The sequence below is a fragment of the Sciurus carolinensis genome, chromosome 4 (assembly GCF_902686445.1).
Source record: "Sciurus carolinensis chromosome 4, mSciCar1.2, whole genome shotgun sequence".
Taxonomy (NCBI): domain Eukaryota; kingdom Metazoa; phylum Chordata; class Mammalia; order Rodentia; family Sciuridae; genus Sciurus; species Sciurus carolinensis.
Window position 1 is genome coordinate 96,555,521 of NC_062216.1, and position 6,503 is coordinate 96,562,023.

Consider the following 6,503-nt stretch of genomic DNA (forward strand, 5'->3'; position numbering starts at 1 on the left):
TAATAATGTGCCTTGGTGTGGGTCTGTTGTAATTTTGTGTATTTGGAGTCCTATAAGCCTCTTGGACTTGATTTTCCATTTCATTCTTCAGATTTGGGAAATTTTCTGATATTATTTCATTGAATAGATTTTTCATTCCTTTGGTTTATTTCTCTAAGCCTTTCTCAATCCCAATAATTCTCAAATTTGGCCTTTTCATGATATCCCATAGTTCTTGGGTTTTGTTCATGATTTCTTACCGTCTTCTCTGTTTGGTCAACTTGGTTCTCAAGATTAAATATTTTGTCTTCAATATCTGAGGTTCTGTCTTCCAGGTGTTCTATCCTATTGGTTATGCTTTCTATGGTGTTTTTTATTTGGTTTATTCTTTCCTTCATTTCAAGGATTTTTGTTTGGTTTTTTTTTTTTCAATATCTCTAACTCTTTATTGAAATGATCTTTTGCTTCCTGTATTTGCTCTTTTAACTGTGGATTGGTGTGATCATTCAATGCCTGCATTTGCCCTTTCATCTCATCCTTCAATGCCTGCATTTGCTCTTTCATCTCTTCGTTTGCTTCCCTGATCCTTTTGATTATGTACATTCTGAACTCCCTTTCAGACATTTCTTCTGCCATGCTGTCATTGGATTTTATTGCTATACTATCTAGGTTTGTTTGGGACATTTTCTCATATTGTTCAGGTATCTACCCCTCTAGTAGTGAAACTCTGGAATAGTGTAGATTTCCTCTATTGACTAATAGTGTCTCTATAGATTTCCAATAACTCACCTCTTAGTCTGCAGTAGCCTGAAGTCTTGGAGGAACTTGATAATGCAGTGCTCCACTAGGAAGCTGGCCTTCTAGGGGTGGTGGCCTTCAGGTGGGGTGTATTCACCAGTGGCTCTGAGTTAGTCCCGAGTCTCTCAGTACCTCCTCTTCTTGGCTCCTGGGTCTTGCCAAAGGTCCTCTAGCCTCCTGTAGGTATCTCAGGAAGGGAGTTGCCCTTCCAATGATGATGGCCATGCCCTCAGGAGTAATTCAAAATGCCTGCACCAGCCTATAAAGAAGCTCTGGCTAACTCTGTGATGGTGACAAACGTTGGCGTGGTGGTAGGGCCGGCTCCGCGACTGTGACCAACCAGTGATGGCACTGACCCAGGTGCAGGGGTCAGGAGGAGTCGCTCAGTTATGACGTCTGTCCTTGGCCTGCTGACTGGGTGGGATAGCTGCCCACCACCTACCTCTGTGATGTAGGCAACCTGGCTCCCCCACCAGCTCGCTCCGTGACTGCCCACTAGATGGTTTTATATTAAATTGCATATTGTAATCCCCGGAGCAACCACTAAGAAAATAACTCAAAAAATACAACAAGAAGATCCAATAAAGTACTAAAATGGCACAGTAGAATATATCTGTTTAACACAAAGAAGCCAGAAGTCAAGGAAACAGATCCACAGACCACCTGTAACAGCCAAGGAGGGCTTCCTCACTCCCACTCTCAGTGCCCTAGTCGCCTGCAGTCACTGGTTCAGGAACACGCCATGCCCCCAAATATGAATTACAAAATGAAATGAGACAGTATCCACAAAAGTTAAATACAACAAGAAAAGTTATGAAGAAGATAGCAAAGCAGCAATGCAAGAACCGAGCAAAGAACAGAGGGAAAACTGACAGCATCATGGGCAGAAGAGTAGGAGGACTTGCCAAGACTCAGAAAAGAAAGCAAAACAAGGTCACACATAAAGAAGGAATTGTTAGAAAGCACCAGGGAAACTAGATACTATAGAATCACGGGAAGAAAATAAACAGGAAATGGGGAAAGCAAGACACATGGAACCAAAATGGAGAGAAAGATCTAAAGAATCAGGGACAGAGTCGGGGTGGTGGGAGAAGGAGGGGGTGAATCACTTATAAATGGCGCCCAAGCAGGACTGGAAGCCGAAATTCCAGGAGAGTGAGTGAGTGCTGTACTTTCGTGGGCCTCTCCTTTATGAAGCAAGGTGTGTTAAGGTTGCCATAAAGGACAAACAAGTGAAATACTTTATACATTACAGTGGTTGGAATAAAAATTGGGATGAATGGGTTCCAGAGAGCAGAGCAGTAAGTAGGTGGACACCAATGTGCAGGAACAGCGAGAACTCCAAAAAGCCTGTCAGGAGCAGTACACAGAGCGGAAGGTGAGAGGGGCTGCCCAGGGAAGAAGACACTGGTCTGCAACAGAGAAATGTCCAAGTGAAAACAACAAAGAACAAACAGAAAACCCCTGAAAACAGAGATGCTGGCAGCACCAGTGAGACACCTCAGCCTCCTCAGAAGAAAAGGGCCCGGGTAGATCCTACTGTTGAAAATGAAGAAACATTGATGAACAGAGTTGAAGTTAAAGTAATTTTATTTATTTATTTATTTTGTGTGGTGCTGGGCATTGAACCCAGGGCCTTGTGCTTGCAAGGCAAGTACTCTACCAACAGCTATATCCCCAGCCCTAAAGTAATTTTAAAGGGCATAAAATAACTTTAATTACTTACACAGATAACAGCTATTTTTCAAACTATGGAAACAAGGAAAAATATGTATGAGACAGTGTTAAGTGAAAAAAAAACAAATGACAAAGTTTATAGCCATTATTTATGCATGTGTAAAACCAGTACAGGAATATACAAAAGATAGAAATGGGTATACTGTTATGGGAAACCACAGACAATTTCTTCCTTTACCCATAAAACTTAAAAAATTGTTAAAAAGCAATCATCTTAATATCATTGTTAAATTACATTAAAACATAATTTGTATTTTAATAAGCCATAATTCAATTTTAAGACAGTGTATTTTACCACTTCTAGCAGAAAACAATTTGACTGCAGAGGAAAACATTGTCTTCATCATTATTAAAAGCATGTACAGAATTATTTTTTTTTTTAATTCCCAAAGAACTAAAACCATGACTTGTTGATGACTGGGACTTAATTACCAGACAAAAGCAGCTCTTTTATTCTTCCTGGGAAGAAGAATGTGGATTCTATTCTAGAGGATTATGCAAATTACAAGAAACCTCAAGGAAACAGATAATAAGGAGTATGTTGTTAATGAAGTTATGGCAGGAATAAAAGAGTACTTCAAGGTAATGTTGGGCACTCAACTGCTCTACAAATTTGAGAGACGAGGATGCTGAAATCCTTGCAGATCATTCTGTTGCATCCACATCCCAGGTTTATGGAGCGCCACATCGGACTGAGATTATTTGTACGAATTGGAGCAATATTAGCCTATACACCTCTGGATGAGAAGAGCCTTGCTTATTTCTGAAGTATCTTCACGATTTCCTCAAGTACCTGGCAAAGAACTCTGCAACTTTGTTTAGTGCCAGCGATTATGAAGCGGCCCCTCCTGAATACCATCAGAAAGCAGTGTGAGGAGGCGCTCTTCCCTCACTCGCGTTTGGATCTCTGTAAACACATTCTTGTTCTTAGTCCTTCTTTTGTACAAATGATGTACTTTGAAGATGTTAGAATATAACAGAATTGATGTTTGTTTTCTGTTTGAATTTAAACAGAGAAAATAAAGGGAGGCATTGCTCCTTTTTCCTTTCTTTTTTTTTTTTTTTTAATTTCATTTCAAAGTTACTACCAGTGTATTCAATGATGGACAACAGAGAGATGTGCTGTAGAGTGTTTGCCTAGTTGACAAAGCTGCTTTTGAATGCTGGTGGTTCTATTCCTTTGACACTACATACTTTTATAATATGTGCTAATGCTATATGACAAAATGCTCTGATTCCTGGTGTCAAAGGTCCAATTCAGTGTACATAACTGAGCACACTCATCCATTTGTGCTCCTTTTTTTTTTAAATGGTGCTTAAAGTAAAAAGCCCATCCTTCGCAAGTCATCCATGTTGTTCCTTAGGCATTATATCTTTGTTCAAATTGTTCAAGAATGGTGGCTTGTTTCATGGTTTTTGTATTTGTGTCTTATGCGTGTTTTAACATGATAGACGCAAAGCACTGTGAAGCTATAGTTTTCTAGAAAAGTCTATCTTTTAGGAATTGTTTTTTCAAATCGTCAATAATTTTTTTCTTTAAATTTCAAAAAAAAAGCATCAGGGACAAAATCATAGAGCCCACAGACAAAGGACATCCTGTATATGTAGAGAGTCCAAAAGAGGAAAATAAAAACAAAATAGAGCACATATTTGCAAATATAATTATAGAAAATACTCTTTAACTACAAGAAGATTTAAGACTACCAATGGAAAGGCACACTGTATCAGGAAAAGTTGGCCCCACACCAAGGCCACTTAGGCACAACTGAGTAAAGTCACGACTTTTTTGTTTGTTTGTTTGTATTGGCAATTGAACCCAGGAACACTCAACCACTAATCCACATCCCCAGCCCTTTTTGTTTTTTTTATTTTGAGACAGGGTCTCACCAATTTGCTTAAGTTGCTGAGGTTGATCTGGAACTTGCAATCCTCCTGCTTCAGCTTCCCAAAACACTGGGGTTACAGGTGTGCCCCACCAAGTCCAACCATGATCTTTAAAGATGAGGAAAATCATTTGGAAATTTAAGCAAAAGGATTACATCATTTGTGAAAAAAAGAAAGAAAGAAAATCAGAATGCTATAAAATAATTCAATAGCAACATTCAAGAAAAATGTAAACATTTTACAGTATACTCAAAGTAAGTGTAAACAAGCCAAGTTTTACTTCCAATATAAAGTCTACCAATAATAGACTTATTTAGTTTTGACTTCAGGTATATAATAAAAGAGTAATCAGAATTTTGGATTCATGACACTATTTTAATCCTCAGTCCTTATGTATGTAGGTACACATCTATTAATTTATGTTATTGATGTTCTGTTAAACTGTCATTAAAAGATGCCATTGTATTTGGTAATATGAAGACCCACGAAACCAGCATGAGGACTAGAGCCATAACTTTCATCTACCTCTGTGCTTTTCCTTCTCCATCCACCTTCTCTGGCCAGAGGTAATCACATCCTGGCATTTTTAGTATCCCTTTGCACACATATGGCATTATCATATGGATGCATTCAAAAACAAAAATTTCTTAGTTTTAGTTGTTTTCAACTTCATACAAAAGGCATCACATCCTATATGATCTCCTGAGGCTTCATTTTGTCATACAATATTACCATATTTCATTGACTTTGTACCCCATCAAATATAGGCAACAACATAATTTTATGTAATACTAAGGAACAAAATACTTACAATTAAACAATGACCTGCCATCAACACAACACAACTTCATAGATGCTAAAATGAGAAAGATGAAAATTAATTTTAAAAAAGCACATAGCTCATATTCATCTATAATGTTGGTTGTAACTATTGATTATTTTGACTGATTATATAAAACTCAGTTTGAGGAACAGGTCTTAATTTACTTATCCATTTGCTTCTGGATAGGCATTCAGTTTTTGCTATCACAAACAATGCAGCTGTGAACATCCGTGTGTATGACTCCTATTATACCTGAACAAGAGTTTTTTGTGGTAGGACAGAAATGTCTGGACTACATGGAAATGAAAGCTCAAGCTTATGAGCTAGCGCACACCTGTTTTCTAATAATTGTGCCACTCAACACTCTGCCCAGAAATAGAGATGTTCTTCAGATTCCTTCCAACATCTAATACTATTGAATTTATTTGAACACTCAGGAGTTCAAGGAATGCTGTTTATGTAAATTCTTCCTAAGGAAACTGCTAAAGGAAGAACTATAACCAATCAAGGATGACTGGGGAATTACCTTGTCATATTGTGTGCATGTATGAATATGGACAACTAAAATGCACCAACTTTTTTTAACAGACTGCATTTTGATTTCCACAAACCCAGAGTACTGGGGACTCGAACTGCATTTTGATTCATTGTACAGAAATGGGGTACATCATTTCATTTCTATGGTTGTGCACGATGTAGATTCATACCATTCGTGTAATCATACATGTACATAGGGCAATGATGTCTGTCTCATTCCACCATTTTTCATTTCCTTCTACATAATATAAAGTTCCTCCATTCTTCTCTCACTCCCCACCCCCCGCATCCCCATTATATATCATGCTCCACTTATCAGGGAAAACATTCGGCCTTTAATGCACCAATTTTTTAAATGTGGAAAAAAAGCTAAAAGAAAGGGATGACTGGGGAAACATCAACAAAAAGACTTTTCATGGGCACCAAATATATCTACCTACAGCAATGAGACAACAACAGAAGGAAAAACTGGTAACAGAATGAAAAGACAGAACTTTTTTTAAAAAGATACAGCGGGTAGAGAAGGTTTAGAAATAAGAAGCTCATTGGTTACTTCACCTATAATACCTGGAAACCAAGAGGCATTTAGTTGAAAAATGAAGTTTTAGAAGTATAGCATACTTATGTAGAATGATATTGGTCAAATTCTATGGTTGTATTGTGTGCATGTACAAATATGTAACAACAAATCCCCCGGTTAGGTACAACTATACACACCAATTAAAAAAAATGTAGGAGAAAATAA